The sequence below is a fragment of the Nicotiana tabacum genome, chromosome 11 (assembly GCF_000715075.1).
Source record: "Nicotiana tabacum cultivar K326 chromosome 11, ASM71507v2, whole genome shotgun sequence".
Lineage (NCBI taxonomy): Eukaryota > Viridiplantae > Streptophyta > Magnoliopsida > Solanales > Solanaceae > Nicotiana > Nicotiana tabacum.
The window spans coordinates 15681357-15698449 of record NC_134090.1 but is presented as its reverse complement, the minus strand read 5'-3'; the positions used below and the strand labels follow the sequence as shown (position 1 = coordinate 15698449).

The 17093-nt window shown below is 39.6% G+C and overlaps 1 long non-coding RNA gene across 1 annotated transcript; it reads left to right on the top strand.

Moving 5' to 3' along the window:
- The first annotated feature begins 12918 nt into the window (after positions 1-12918).
- LOC107794531 (uncharacterized) lies at positions 12919-14908 on the top strand. Its single transcript, XR_001649946.2, has 2 exons — positions 12919-13709; positions 14339-14908. It is a non-coding gene; the product is annotated as an uncharacterized LOC107794531 (long non-coding RNA).
- The last annotated feature ends 2185 nt before the right edge of the window (positions 14909-17093 follow it).

Here is a 17093-nt window from a genome sequence, read left to right as displayed (position 1 = left end):
GGTCTTTTCAAGAAGGTTTAGGTACTCTTGTTAACCTTAGTACAACATTTCATCCGCAGACCGACGGACAAGCCGAACGCACTATTCAGACACTCGAAGATATGTTGCGAGCTTGTGTCTTAGACTTCAAGGGAAGTTGGGAAGATCATTTACTGCTTATTGAGTTTGCCTACAATAATAGTTATCATGCCGGTATTCAGATGGCACCTTATGAGGCACTATATGGGAGGAAATGCAGATCTCCTATTAGTTGGTTCGATGTTGGCGAGACAAAGTTGCTAGGACCTGAATTGGTACAGCAAGTTGTAGAAAAGGTAAAGTTGATCCAGGAAAGGTTGCGTACAGCTCAAAGTCAGCAGAAATCATATTTAGATAACCGACGTCGAGACTTGGAATTTGCTGTGGGAGACTGGGTATTCTTGAAAGTATCGCCTATGAAGGGTGTAATGAGATTTGGTAAGAAAGGAAAACTCAGCCCTAGATATGTTGGGCTATATCAGATTGTTCAGAGAATTGGGCGAGTAGCCTACAAACTTGACCTGCCACCAGAATTAGAAGCAATCCATCCGGTATTTCACATTTCCATGCTTCGGAAATTCTTAGGTGATCCTTCTTGCATCAGCCCTATCGAGGATATTGAAGTTTCCGAGAACTTGTCATATGCCTGTTGCCATTCTTGACCGTCAAATCCGTAAGCTACGGACTAAAGAGGTAGCCTCAGTAAAAGTACTTTGGAGGAGCAATAATGTAGAGGAAATGACATGGGAGGCCGAGGAGGACATGAAGACCAGATACCCTCATTTATTTGAGTCTTCAGGTGATATGCTTGAGACAAATATGGTAGGTGTTGCACATATATCAACCAGTGACAGTTGAGGTAATTAAGTTAAGGCTAACCTTCTTATTATCATTATTGTATAAGTAAATGGTCGTGTGAGGCCAAGTTGGTGTTATTATTATGATGTGTAGCCCTGTATGGCCTTAGATATGTATGTTTGGGCTGATGATAGGTTTTGGATATTCCTATTTATGGCGTCATTATCTTTATGGTGTTCATGTGGATATCTATACAGATCACAAAAGTTTACAATATATATTTAAGCAGAAAGACTTGAACTTGAGACAAAGGAGATGGCTTGAATTGCTGAAGGACTATGATGTGGATATTTTGTACCATCCGGGCAAAGCGAATGTGGTAGCTGATGCATTGAGTCGCAAATCCATGGGCAGCTTGAAGCATGTAGAAGCTGGGAAATTAGAAATGACTAAGGAGATATATCGATTGGCTAACCTGAGTGTGCGGCTACATGATATAGGTGACCAGGGTGTAGTAGTCCAAAATATTGCGGGGTCATCACTGATAGCTGAGGTAGAAATGCGTCAATTTGAGGATCCAGAGCTAGTCAAGATTAAAGAGGGCATCCCTTTTCAGAAGAAGCAGTTGTTTGAGCAAACAGATAATGGAATTCTAAAATATAAAGGCCGATGGTGTGTACCTAATGGTGGGGAGCTTCGTAAGCAAATTATGACAGAGATGCACCAGTCTTGGTACTCAGTTCATCCTGGTTCAACCAAAATGTATCATGATCTTCGTCAGCTATACTGGTGGAACGACATGAAGAAAGATATAGCCACATTTGTGGCTTAGTGTCCCAACTACCAGCATGTTAAAACTGAACACCAGAAACCTGGAGGGCTACTTCAAAATATTGAGATTCCAGCTTGGAAATGGGAATCGGTTAATATGGATTTCATTAAAGGATTGCCCAATTCTCGCCGTAAGTTCAATTCTATTTGGGTCATTGGGGATAGGCTGACGAAATCAGCTCACTTTCTCCCAGTTAGGACCACCTATTCAGCTGAAGACTATGCGAGCCTGTATATCAAGGAAATAGTTCGACTACATGGAGTTCCGTTTTCTATTATATCTGACAGAGGTGCCCAATTTACAGCTAATTTTTAGAGGTCTTTTCAAGAAGGTTTAGGTACTCTTGTTAACCTTAGTACAACATTTCATCCGCAGACCGACGGACAAGCCGAACGCACTATTCAGACACTCGAAGATATGTTGCGAGCTTGTGTCTTAGACTTCAAGGGAAGTTGGGAAGATCATTTACTGCTTATTGAGTTTGCCTACAATAATAGTTATCATGCCAGTATTCAGATGGCACCTTATGAGGCACTATATGGGAGGAAATGCAGATCTCCTATTAGTTGGTTCGATGTTGGCGAGACAAAGTTGCTAGGACCTGAATTGGTACAGCAAGTTGTAGAAAAGGTAAAGTTGATCCAGGAAAGGTTGCGTACAGCTCAAAGTCAGCAGAAATCATATTTAGATAACCGACGTCGAGACTTGGAATTTGTTGTGAGAGACTGGGTATTCTTGAAAGTATCGCCTATGAAGGGTGTAATGAGATTTGGTAAGAAAGGAAAACTCAGCCCTAGATATGTTGGGCTATATCAGATTGTTCAGAGAATTGGGCGAGTAGCCTACAAACTTGACCTGCCACCAGAATTAGAAGCAATCCATCCGGTATTTCACATTTCCATGCTTCGGAAATTCTTAGGTGATCCTTCTTGCATCAGCCCTATCGAGGATATTGAAGTTTCCGAGAACTTGTCATATGCCTGTTGCCATTCTTGACCGTCAAATCCGTAAGCTACGGACTAAAGAGGTAGCCTCAGTAAAAGTACTTTGGAGGAGCAATAATGTAGAGGAAATGACATGGGAGGCCGAGGAGGACATGAAGACCAGATACCCTCATTTATTTGAGTCTTCAGGTGATATGCTTGAGACAAATATGGTAGGTGTTGCACATATATCAACCAGTGACAGTTGAGGTAATTAAGTTAAGGCTAACCTTCTTATTATCATTATTGTATAAGTAAATGGTCGTGTGAGGCCAAGTTGGTGTTATTATTATGATGTGTAGCCCTGTATGGCCTTAGATATGTATGTTTGGGCTGATGATAGGTTTTGGATATTCCTATTTATGGCGTCATTATCTTTATGGTGTTCATGTGGATATCTATACAGATCACAAAAGTTTACAATATATATTTAAGCAGAAAGACTTGAACTTGAGACAAAGGAGATGACTTGAATTGCTGAAGGACTATGATGTGGATATTTTGTACCATCCGGGCAAAGCGAATGTGGTAGCTGATGCATTGAGTCGCAAATCCATGGGCAGCTTGAAGCATGTAGAAGCTGGGAAATTAGAAATGACTAAGGAGATATATCGATTGGCTAACCTGAGTGTGCGGCTACATGATACAGGTGACCAGGGTGTAGTAGTCCAAAATATTGCGGGGTCATCACTGATAGCTGAGGTAGAAATGCGTCAATTTGAGGATCCAGAGCTAGTCAAGATTAAAGAGAGCATCCCTTTTCCGAAGAAGCAGTTGTTTGAGCAAACAGATAATGGAATTCTAAAATATAAAGGCCGATGGTGTGTACCTAATGGTGGGGAGCTTCGTAAGCAAATTATGACAGAGATGCACCAGTTTTGTTACTCAGTTCATCCTGGTTCAACCAAAATGTATCATGATCTTCGTCAGCTATACTGGTGGAACGACATGAAGAAAGATATAGCCACATTTGTGGCTTAGTGTCCCAACTACCAGCATGTTTAAACTGAACACCAGAAACCTGGAGGGCTACTTCAAAATATTGAGATTCCAGCTTGGAAATGGGAATCGGTTAATATGGATTTCATTAAAGGATTGCCCAATTCTCGCCGTAAGTTCAATTCTATTAGGGTCATTGGGGATAGGCTGACGAAATCAGCTCACTTTCTCCCAGTTAGGACCACCTATTCAGCTGAAGACTATGCGAGCCTGTATATCAAGGAAATAGTTCGACTACATGGAGTTCCGTTTTCTATTATATCTGACAGAGGTGCCCAATTTACAGCTAATTTTTAGAGGTCTTTTCAAGAAGGTTTAGGTACTCTTGTTAACCTTAGTACAACATTTCATCCGCAGACCGACGGACAAGCCGAACGCACTATTCAGACACTCGAAGATATGTTGCGAGCTTGTGTCTTAGACTTCAAGGGAAGTTGGGAAGATCATTTACTGCTTATTGAGTTTGCCTACAATAATAGTTATCATGCCGGTATTCAGATGGCACCTTATGAGGCACTATATGGGAGGAAATGCAGATCTCCTATTAGTTGGTTCGATGTTGGCGAGACAAAGTTGCTAGGACCTGAATTGGTACAGCAAGTTGTAGAAAAGGTAAAGTTGATCCAGGAAAGGTTGCGTACAGCTCAAAGTCAGCAGAAATCATATTTAGATAACCGACGTCGAGACTTGGAATTTGCTGTGGGAGACTGGGTATTCTTGAAAGTATCGCCTATGAAGGGTGTAATGAGATTTGGTAAGAAAGGAAAACTCAGCCCTAGATATGTTGGGCTATATCAGATTGTTCAGAGAATTGGGCGAGTAGCCTACAAACTTGACCTGCCACCAGAATTAGAAGCAATCCATCCGGTATTTCACATTTCCATGCTTCGGAAATTCTTAGGTGATCCTTCTTGCATCAGCCCTATCGAGGATATTGAAGTTTCCGAGAACTTGTCATATGCCTGTTGCCATTCTTGACCGTCAAATCCGTAAGCTACGGACTAAAGAGGTAGCCTCAGTAAAAGTACTTTGGAGGAGCAATAATGTAGAGGAAATGACATGGGAGGCCGAGGAGGACATGAAGACCAGATACCCTCATTTATTTGAGTCTTCAGGTGATATGCTTGAGACAAATATGGTAGGTGTTGCACATATATCAACCAGTGACAGTTGAGGTAATTAAGTTAAGGCTAACCTTCTTATTATCATTATTGTATAAGTAAATGGTCGTGTGAGGCCAAGTTGGTGTTATTATTATGATGTGTAGCCCTGTATGGCCTTAGATATGTATGTTTGGGCTGATGATAGGTTTTGGATATTCCTATTTATGGCGTCATTATCTTTATGGTGTTCATGTGGATATCTATACAGATCACAAAAGTTTACAATATATATTTAAGCAGAAAGACTTGAACTTGAGACAAAGGAGATGACTTGAATTGCTGAAGGACTATGATGTGGATATTTTGTACCATCCGGGCAAAGCGAATGTGGTAGCTGATGCATTGAGTCGCAAATCCATGGGCAGCTTGAAGCATGTAGAAGCTGGGAAATTAGAAATGACTAAGGAGATATATCGATTGGCTAACCTGAGTGTGCGGCTACATGATACAGGTGACCAGGGTGTAGTAGTCCAAAATATTGCGGGGTCATCACTGATAGCTGAGGTAGAAATGCGTCAATTTGAGGATCCAGAGCTAGTCAAGATTAAAGAGAGCATCCCTTTTCAGAAGAAGCAGTTGTTTGAGCAAACAGATAATGGAATTCTAAAATATAAAGGCCGATGGTGTGTACCTAATGGTGGGGAGCTTCGTAAGCAAATTATGACAGAGATGCACCAGTCTTGGTACTCAGTTCATCCTGGTTCAACCAAAATGTATCATGATCTTCGTCAGCTATACTGGTGGAACGACATGAAGAAAGATATAGCCACATTTGTGGCTTAGTGTCCCAACTACCAGCATGTTAAAACTGAACACCAGAAACCTGGAGGGCTACTTCAAAATATTGAGATTCCAGCTTGGAAATGGGAATCGGTTAATATGGATTTCATTAAAGGATTGCCCAATTCTCGCCGTAAGTTCAATTCTATTTGGGTCATTGGGGATAGGCTGATGAAATCAGCTCACTTTCTCCCAGTTAGGACCACCTATTCAGCTGAAGACTATGCGAGCCTGTATATCAAGGAAATAGTTCGACTACTTGGAGTTCCGTTTTCTATTATATCTGACAGAGGTGCCCAATTTACAGCTAATTTTTAGAGGTCTTTTCAAGAAGGTTTAGGTACTCTTGTTAACCTTAGTACAACATTTCATCCGCAGACCGACGGACAAGCCGAACGCACTATTCAGACACTCGAAGATATGTTGCGAGCTTGTGTCTTAGACTTCAAGGGAAGTTGGGAAGATCATTTACTGCTTATTGAGTTTGCCTACAATAATAGTTATCATGCCGGTATTCAGATGGCACCTTATGAGGCACTATATGGGAGGAAATGCAGATCTCCTATTAGTTGGTTCGATGTTGGCGAGACAAAGTTGCTAGGACCTGAATTGGTACAGCAAGTTGTAGAAAAGGTAAAGTTGATCCAGGAAAGGTTGCGTACAGCTCAAAGTCAGCAGAAATCATATTTAGATAACCGACGTCGAGACTTGGAATTTGCTGTGGGAGACTGGGTATTCTTGAAAGTATCGCCTATGAAGGGTGTAATGAGATTTGGTAAGAAAGGAAAACTCAGCCCTAGATATGTTGGGCTATATCAGATTGTTCAGAGAATTGGGCGAGTAGCCTACAAACTTGACCTGCCACCAGAATTAGAAGCAATCCATCCGGTATTTCACATTTCCATGCTTCGGAAATTCTTAGGTGATCCTTCTTGCATCAACCCTATCGAGGATATTGAAGTTTCCGAGAACTTGTCATATGCCTGTTGCCATTCTTGACCGTCAAATCCGTAAGCTACGGACTAAAGAGGTAGCCTCAGTAAAAGTACTTTGGAGGAGCAATAATGTAGAGGAAATGACATGGGAGGCCGAGGAGGACATGAAGACCAGATACCCTCATTTATTTGAGTCTTCAGGTGATATGCTTGAGACAAATATGGTAGGTGTTGCACATATATCAACCAGTGACAGTTGAGGTAATTAAGTTAAGGCTAACCTTCTTATTATCATTATTGTATAAGTAAATGGTCGTGTGAGGCCAAGTTGGTGTTATTATTATGATGTGTAGCCCTGTATGGCCTTAGATATGTATGTTTGGGCTGATGATAGGTTTTGGATATTCCTATTTATGGCGTCATTATCGCGAAATTTTTTTAAAAAAAAAAATTCAGAAGTTAGGTTAACCGTTAACATTCGAGGACGAATGTTCTTAAGGAGAGGAGAATATTACACCTTGTGTATTCGGCATTATCATGCTGTAAATGGGCTAATTCGATAGGAAGATAACTTCTATGAGATATTTAAATGATGCGATAGTTATACGTTAAGATTGGAAGTCATTTGAGTTGTGATTAAAAATTCAACAAAGATCGCGCGCAAGTTACGGGTTTAAATTTCATTGGAATTTGGACAAAATGTTGATGAGCTTTTCTCTCAATATACTGGGAGTTATGGCGTGTTCTACCTACCGAATCGAAGGTCTATGAGTCTAGTTTCCAACGCAACAAACCGTTTGTTAATACGACTTCGGAGTAGAGAGATATTAATATTTCCGTACAGGGATGCACACTGTTACGGGAACAGTGTGCCTAGTCGGGTTTAGTCAAAATTTCTTTATTTAAGTCAATTTTTAAAACAGAACCCCTGCGTTTTATCCTCTCCAAAACAGAACCAAAAACCTAGGTATTTCTTCTCAAACTCCTCCCATCCATCTAGCCAATCATAACAATAGTCATCCTCAAGATGGAGAACACCATGGTAGCTTCGGAATCGTGAATTCTTCGGTGTTTCACTTTTCATAGCAAGACTCCGCCTTGAAGTAATTTCGAATTTTGAGTAATTCTGGTCACATAAGGTATGATTTAACTTCCTCTTTGATCTTTGTAAACTTCTACCATAAGAATTCCTAAGAAATAGTTGAAACCTCTATAGAAATGTTCTTGATTTTGTTAAGAAACCTCTCTTAATATGGCTTGATTGTTGGGGCTGTTCTATATGGTTTTATTGTGTTGTTTGGATCTGTGAAGACATGGGTGGAATCCTGTCAATGAGGAGATGTAGTAAAGAAAAATTTGGTGGTGTGTTGGGGGGAAATTAATCTAGAAAAGAGTCTACAAATTTATGGCCACAAGTTGTTCGCGTAAATGTCTAAATGAAGAATTATATAAGCTATGAGCTTGAATTTGATTTTGAATGGTTTGTATTATGTAGGAAATCATTCCTAAGGCTTTCGAGGTCTCGAAAACAGTATATAACTCCATCGACAAGGTATGTAGGGCTTTCGCTATACTTTTCGGCATGACTAGAATTCGAATAAATGTTTATCGAATTGTTTCGTCGGATTCAAGTTATATCACCTTCAACTTATAAAGATGCTTAGACCTGATCCTTTCTCATAGAGTGCTTACTTCAGAGAATATCTATGAATTCTCGGTTTTCCTTGTTCCTTGTTTAAAAAGAACTAGAGCCTTTTTACTCGTTCTCATTTCGACATTCATATAAATCATGAATAAGGAACACTTACTTCAAAGGTATTCATAATACATAACTCTCATGTTCTTAGTACTTGTTGGCTCGTAGTTGAAAATTAAATATTTTATCCACAACCATGATAGTCGGGGAATAATGATGATAGGCCACTTCGACTCTTCTTAGAATACGTCTTTTAAGGTTGGTTTCGCATTGCACCTATATAATTCATGATTTAGTATATGTATGTATTTACTTTCATTACCGAGCCGCACTATAGACGGCCGGGTATGACACATATTGTGTAACCACTGATCAGTTGGGATTACCGAGCTTCACGTGGCCGGTACGATTCTACCGAGCCTTTATTATGGCCGGGTATGTTATGGCTATTATAGCCCCACAGAGGGATTTATTATTATATAATGTGATATATTATAAGTAGCGATAGTGAACGACGGTTTCACGAGCATACATTTATATCCATGTTGAATTTTAGTTTCCTACCGAGGCTAGTTTCAGAATTCAAATTGTCTCTGTCTCTTCTCTTGTTAATTATATTTTTCATGTTACACTTGTCGCCCTACATATTCAGTACATATTTCGTACTGATGCATTTTTATGCGCTGTGTTCATGCCCACTGGTTTGGATAGACAGAGCGGCGTGCCTCCTCAGTAGGACCCCCAGGATCAGCGTTGGGTTTCGCACTCCACTTCTTTGGAGTTGCTTACTTTGAGTCCATAGGTACTATTACATATGTATATGTGTGGGTTTGGGCATGTCGGGGGCTTTGTCCCCCCCTGTTGAGATTGTCTTACACTCTTAGAGGCTTGCAGACTAGCGGTCATTGTATATATATATTTTTCATATCGCCCTATCGGCCTTCTGGATAGCTGTTATACTGTTGTTGCAGCCTTGTTGGCCTAGTTTATATATATATATATATGTCGTGTTGGGCTCTTCTGCCTGCAGGTTATTATATTTCAGATCATATCTCATGGTTGGTTATTATATTTCAGATCATATCTCATGGTTGGTTCGCTCGGCCCTTCGGGCATCGGGTGCCAGCCATACCTCCCAAGGTTGGGATGTGACAAACTTATCCAAATTTGTATGCATCCTTGTGATATGTCTTCGACAACTTCTCATGTTATTCTGACAGTAAAAAATGACTTCGTCGATGAAATAAATGATATGCTCATAACTCAATTATTGGGTGATTCTAGAACATATGTTGTATTTGATGAAACTACTGAAACAAATGATCAAAGTCAATATGAAGATTTTTTGCATAGCTTACACCCTGCTGGTTTACCTCCATATAAATTAACTTTGAAAAACAATTGTCCTATTATGTTATTGCGAAATTTAAATCCGTGCGAAGGTTTATGTAATGGTACACGACTTGTATGATGTAATTTTGAAAAGAATATTATAAGTGCTAAAATTGCAAGTGGGGGTTTAAAAATGTGACGACCTGACCAGTCGTCACGTGATTTACCGCCCCGTTTCCCCCATTTTATGTTTCTTCATTTTTCGTTGTCGGTATTCGGTGTGTTAGAGTTAAATCGGATTAGTTTTGATAGGAAATGAGACACTTAGTCTCTTTAAGGAAGGCTTGTTTTGGAAAAGTCAACCGGGTGTTGACTATTTAGTTAGAGGGCTCAGATGTGATTTCCGGTGATTCGGTTAGCTTCGGGGGATGATATGTGGCTTAGGAGTGTGATCGGAATTGATCTTGGAGGTCCGGAGTAGAATTAGGCTTGAATTGGCGAAGTTAGTATTTTGGCGATTTCCGGTTGATAGGTAAGATTTTGATCCGAGAGTCGGAATGGAATTCCGAGAGTTGCAGTGGCTTCGTTAGGTGATTTTGGATGTGTGCGCAAAATTTCAGATCATTCGGAGGTGTTTTGGTTGGATTTTTGATCAAATGCGTGTTTTAGAGGTTTTAAAAGAACTTAGGCTTGAATTCGATGTAATTCGATGATTTTAGTGTTAGTCGAGGTGTTTTGATGATTGGAGCAAGTTTGGATGATGTTTTAAGATATGATGGTGCATTTGGTTGAGGTCCCGGGGGCCTCGAGGTGATTTTGGATGGTTAACGGGAAGTTTGGAGTTGTAAAATGCAGCAGAAAAATTGCATAGTATTTTTTGTTCTATGCGATCGCAGAGGGTGTCATGCGATCGCATAGAAGGAATTCGAGGGGCTGTTTGGTTGTGTTATGTGATCGCGGTGGAAGGCATGCGATCGCACAGGGTAAAGACCCTGTGCTATGCGATCGCAGGGAGGCCTATGCGATCTAATAGGGCTAAATCTGGGGGGCAGAATATTTGTGCTATGCGATCGCATTGGCTCTAATGCGATTGCATAGAAGGAGCTACAGTGATCTGGGCAGAATGTTAAAACATTTCATCCGCGAACCCAACCCATTTTTCTTCCATTTTTGAGCAACCTTGAGAGCTTTTGAATTGGAATTGAAGGGGTTTTGACGAGAAGTGATTGGAGGTAAGTCCTATGAACTAAATACATGATTATATTGTGAAATCATCTTCGAAATTCATGAAAATATAGCCAAATTGTAAGAAATTAGGGATTGAAATTGAAATTCTAAATTTGGGATTTAAGGGCCCATTTGTGGTCCGATTTGAGAGATTTTTGTATGTATAGACTCGTGGAGAGATAAGGAACTCGATGTCGTAAAAATTTCTGAGTTTCGAGATGTGGGCCCGCGGCTCGGGTTTTTGCCAACTTCGTGATTCTTGATATTTTTCGATTGTTTTCGATTGGGTATTGTTCCCTTAGCATATTGTGATGTATTCGCTCTAATTTTGGTTAGATCCGATGCGCGTGGAGGCCGATTTGAGGGGCAAAGGCGTCGGCGAGCTAGAGAATTAGCCAGTTCGAGGTGAGTAATGGTTGTAAATGATGTCCTGAGGGTTTGAAACCCCGGATTTGCACATCGTAATGCTATATTGAGGCAAGATACACGCTGGATGATGAGCGTGGGGTCTTTCACTACAGCGGATTGTCACTTGGTCCATCCCGATTGATGATTTTACCGAATATTTGACTGAAATTCATTTGTTATCATCATGATTTGGGCTGATTGCCATATTTGGGCTTCGTGCCAACTATTTGAACCCTTCGGGGATTTTTATCACTGTTTCCTCACTACTTGACTTATTATTTGAACTCAGTCCTGTTGATATCTACTGTTTTACAAACTCAGCCACTTTTACTCAGATTTGAAACTTAAATGATATTTCTACATCATGTTTTGGGCTGAGAACTACTGTTTTACTAATGCCCAAGGGGCTTGTGATGATTTTTGGACTGAGTGAGGCCGAGGGCCATATGTGAGGATATGCTGAGTGATATGAGGCCGAGGGCCTGAGATACTTTATATGCCACGAGGTGGCTTGAGTGATGTGAGGCCGAGTGCCGAGTGATGATGCCACGAGGTGGCTTGATATAGCGCTTGGGCCGTAAGGGGCCCCTCCGGAGTCTGCACACCCACAGTGAGCGCGGGTACCCATTATGCTGAGCGATTGATACTATGCCCGAGGGGCTGATATGAGTGATTGTGAGGTAGCCCGCGGGGCTGATACTGTTCTGAGTGATTGATACTGAGCCCGAGGGGCTGATACTGTACTGAGAGTGAGCCCGAGGGGCTGATACTATGTTGGGAGATTAATACTGTGCCCGAGGGGCGGACTTCTACTTGTTATTTACCTGTTAAATTACCGGTTTTACTTGTTTTAAAAGGAATATCATTTGATTTCTTCACTGATTTACTGCTTTAAGCGATTTTTACTGCTTGATATGGAATTGCTTTGTGCCTTTACGTGTTTTCATACTTTCAGCCATTATTTATAGTTATTACTCACTGAGTCGGAGTACTCACATTACTCCATGCACCGTGTGTGCAGATTCAGGTATAGCAGAGTCCGCACCTGAGTGCTATTTCCGTCCAGGCAAGGCAGTGATTTGAAGTTACGAGGTAGCTGTTGACGCCGCAGCCCCTTCTCTCTCTTATCCTCTATCATTTATGTTTTCTTCAGACTGTTGTATTGGATTCCGTATTTTGTAGACCTATAGCAGATTCTGTAGTAGCTCATGACTTGTGACACCCCGGTTTGGGCTGTGTCGGGATGGTTCCTGCTGTTGTTAACATTAAAATTCCGCAATTTATGAGTATTATATTATATATTATTACTGTTTATGATGATTAACTGTTTAAAAGAGGTGTTACGTTTTGGTCTAGCTGGCCTTATCTTCACGAGGGGCGCCATCACGACCGGCTTCGGGGATTGGGTCGTGATAAAAAAACACACATGTATTTATTCCGAGAATACCGCTGTTATCATCACAAGATGAAAAACTACCTATTCATTTCAAAAGAACACAATTCCCAATTAGATTATGTTTTGCTATGACTATGAATAAAGCTCAAAGTCAGACGTTAGATTTTGTTGGAATTTATTTACGAGAGCCTATTTTTTTACACGGTTAACTTTATGTTGCTTTATCCCGAGCAAAAACCTCAAATTCTGTGAAATTGTTGATCCGACCGCCAACATTTGATAGCAATGATGATCATACAACACACAATGTAGTATACGAAGAAATCATTCAACCAACTGCTATCTTATAAATTGACTGTTGTATTATCAGAAGCCAAGGTATGACACAACTTTGGGAGCAACACTGGCTATCAGGTAAGTAATTTTCTTATTGAATGGATGGATTTAACAATTGCTGCTATTATAGACCAGCTAAAAATAATATCTTCTCTCATTATTAAATACAACAAGAGATGCAACAGGCGTTCTCTATTCATACACAGGATATGCAGCTAATACTTGCTATTCACATCATCTTAAGGTCTACCTACCTTCTTAGGTCTTCTTGTTTTGAAGATTTTTGGATATTTGTATCACAAAGAGGAAAAGCAGCTTGCTCTTCATCGACATGCCAGCTTCAGCCATAATATTTTTGCCCCTGCTTTTTAACATTATTACATCAATTACCATCACACCATTTTGTAAATACAACAAACTCTTTAGGTATTTTCAAAATTCACTTTTGACCTTTCACTGCTACTTTAGCTCTAAAAGTGACAGGTTTTACATCTTGGACTGACTCATTATATTTACAAAGCAACACGTAGATTACTTTTGACAGCTGCAAAGTAATTCTGTATATTACATAAAATTATACACCTACGTATACTCTCCTCTCCAGAACTTAGTTTTTGGATTACCTTAGCTTTTTCTCGATGAACTTCGAACTTAAGTTGTCGTGTCTGCTCCGCTGAACGATCTTCTTTTGCTATTTTGTTTGGTTTTCCTGTTGGGTTTCTCTGAAGAACACAACGTTTGCTAATCAGGGGTTATAGCGACTGCTGCTTGAGAAGTTCTTTTTCGAATTTTCTACTTATTTGAAGGTAATTATTATATAGGATGATTTTCTTCTATGGATGGTATTTTGAGTATTACTATGATCTTGGCCAAGGTTACCAAATCAAAAAAAATATACGGTGATTCTCATGTAAGAGTCAAAAGTTTTTTGTAAATCAGCTAATCCATTGTTAATTTATAGTATTCTGATTCTTTTCTTGTTTTCTAAAATTAATAGATTCAATTACAGTAATCATCCATGTTTAGTTAATGTTTTTGATCATTTCTTGAATTCTTGATTTAATCCATCTAAAGATTATGTCTTTATATATGCGTTTTTTTATCTTTTCCTTTTTGCTAAGTTTCCCAAGATATGTTTCAGCTTTAGTTACTTAGACTTAGATTGTATCTTTTGATATGCCATTTTCCCCTTTTAGCAGAGTTTTCCAAGTTATTTTTCAGTATCAGTTTACTTAGCTTTTATTTTGGCAATTAGACGTGCCAATAATTAGTGGTGGCTTTTGAAGGTATAAAATTACTACCAATGTCTTCTCTTCTCTAGGTGTTTGAATAAATTCTTCAATGAATTACCATTTCTATTAAATTTGTTATGCATATTTCTGTCTTCTCTATCTTTTAAGTGTTGGTGATTTAGTTTTATCTCTGTTGTTTGAAGGAGTATCATGGCTTTTGTTCTCATTTTCGTGGGGCTAAATTATATCATAGCTACTGCTTGGAAGATGATATAGGTCATCTTAGAAAAATCTTGGTTTTTTTTATCTTTGGATACCAGAGTTCATTCATTCAGTTGGATGCCTTTGAAAAGAAAATTGTTAGTTTGACCAACATGGGCATAAGTTGTGGCTTCAAGTGCTGAACCTCTTCTGCTTTTCTTGGAGTAAGAGTGACAATGTGATGGTTCTACGTAATGTTCTTTTAGATTTTTCTTTTCAAGTTCTATAAGCAATTATTATGTGCTCCAGTCATTATTGCATTTTCACATTTTAAGTATCTGCGAAGAACCAAATACATTTTTTTGATAGAACTCTTTCCTATATGTGCATATCAAAATCTGTAAGCAAATCCTAATGTCTTCATTTATTTTAAGAATGGCTATGAACAATCAAGTGATGATCTTCAAATGCTTTGATTTGGGAGAGGGTGGATCAATAGAGGGTTGATATTAGTTTGTTGTTAGACTAAGTTTACTGGTGTATCAAAATGAGTTGTAGTGATTTCTCATGTATATTTGTTTTCATAATCCGATAATGGTTTGTGCAGAGAAATTTAGCAACTTTAACAGAAGTTTCTTCATTTCTTTTAGCAGCGATCAGGTTTAGCTAAAGAGATGTCTAGGCTTGAAAAAACTATTGATTCTATATGCCCCCCAAAAAAAGGGAAGCGTCAATGCTCTGAAGAAAGAGGTGTCAAAATAAAACAAAGACGCCATGAAATATATAAAGAGAAGTCGGCGGACAGAAGATAATTAAACTTAATGCAACGACGAATGGTATACCTTCATTCTAAAACACATAATCCTATTGGTAATTCCACGGAGGTACCAACTTCCTGCCAATTTAGCAAAGAGCGGAATGAGAATACAGTTGGTGTAAGAGGAGCCTCATCTTCTCTCTTGGAAACAAGTTAGTACAGTATAAATAAGTACAACAATGAAAGTAACACATGATATAAAGGACAACAACAACTACTATAGAGACAAAGTAAACACATAAAGAAATACAACTCAACACAAAGATAACAACCGAGGATCTCCCAGGATACCGTCCTGTAGTCCCAAATATAAATATCCAGTGGATCTCCCGGAATATCATCCCGTAGTCCAACTCATAGTGCGCGGGGATCTACCGGAATCCCGATCCGTAGTCCCAAATGTAAATACCAGTATCGGGAAAATCTACCGGGTGTAGTCCTGTAGTTCCATGTAACTGTGCAGGGGGATCTAACGGAATCCCACATCCATAGTCCCAAATAAACAGACAAGGGGGATCTACCGGAATCCCACATCCGTACTCCCAAATGTAAATACACAACAACAACATGAAAAATATTCAGCAAATGCAAATTTCATATTAAGGCAAACAGGTAATTCTAGCCTAGCATGCTGCACATAATTCAGGTAAGGCAGTTTGAACAAATAAAGCAATTAAGTCACTTAGACATGCTTCCCCAAGCTAACAACAGTCTTAAATTGCAAGTAGTATAAACAGGAAAAGAAACACATTAGTAATTACTTAATGAAAATCGGATTTTCAACAATTAGAACAAGTACGCACTCGTCACCTCACGTACAAGGCATTTCAATTATCAATATTACCAAATCCTAAGGGGAATGTCCCCCATACAAGGTTAGGCAAGCCACTTACCTCGAACCGGCCCAAAGTCAAACCGAAACCACGTATTTTCGACAATTACTAGACTCCAAATGGCCCAAATCTATTCAATTCAATTGCATAATGTAAATAACACTTCAAATAACTGATTCTACAATAAATTCTAAGTTAATACGCGAAATTAGGTAAAATAACCAAAACGCCCCTCGGGCCCACGTCTCGGAATCGGGTAAAATTTATATTTTCAGAATCCTCACACTCTCACGAGCTCAGTCATACCAAAATACCAAAATCGCACCTCAAATGGCCCCTCAAATCATCACTCAAAGGTCTCTAATTAATTAAGCCCTAATCCTCAATTTACCACTGATGTTTCTTAAATTTTTATGCTTAGAATGATAAAAATCACCATAATAATGAGTTTAGGTTCCAAGAATCTTACCTCCTCGAAGCTCCCTTGAATTCCCTCTCAAAAACCTCCCCAAAAGCTCAATTCCCGGATGAAATGGTGAAATAATAACTCAAATTTGCGAAGGCAACTATTTATATGTTCTGCCCAGCGAATCCGCTTCTCGGTCATGGGACCACGGAACAAAATTCGCAGCTGCAACAATTCACTAAAATCCAGCTTTCGCACCTGCGGTTTCCCATACGCAGATGTGGTACCGCTTCTACGGTGAAGCTCCCGCTTCTGCGGCTTCTGCTGGCTCTCCCCTTTCTGTTTCTGTGGCTACGCACCTACGGGACCCAACCGCAGGTGCGGTTATGACAGAAGATCAGTAGCTGAAGCTGCTCAACAAACTCCCAATTCTTCCTACAACCTTCCGAAACCATCCCGAGGCCCCCGAGACCTCAACCAAAAGCACAATCAAGACATATACCACTATCCAAACTTATGCAAATTCTTAAAACACCTAAAACAACATTGAAACATCGAATCAACCACAGACTCAAGCCTAAGAACTCTGAGAACTCTCAATTTACGCTTTCGATCAAAAAGTATATCAAACCTCGTCCGAATGACCTGAAATTTTGCACATACATCACATTCAACACTACGGAGCTACTCCAACTTTCGGA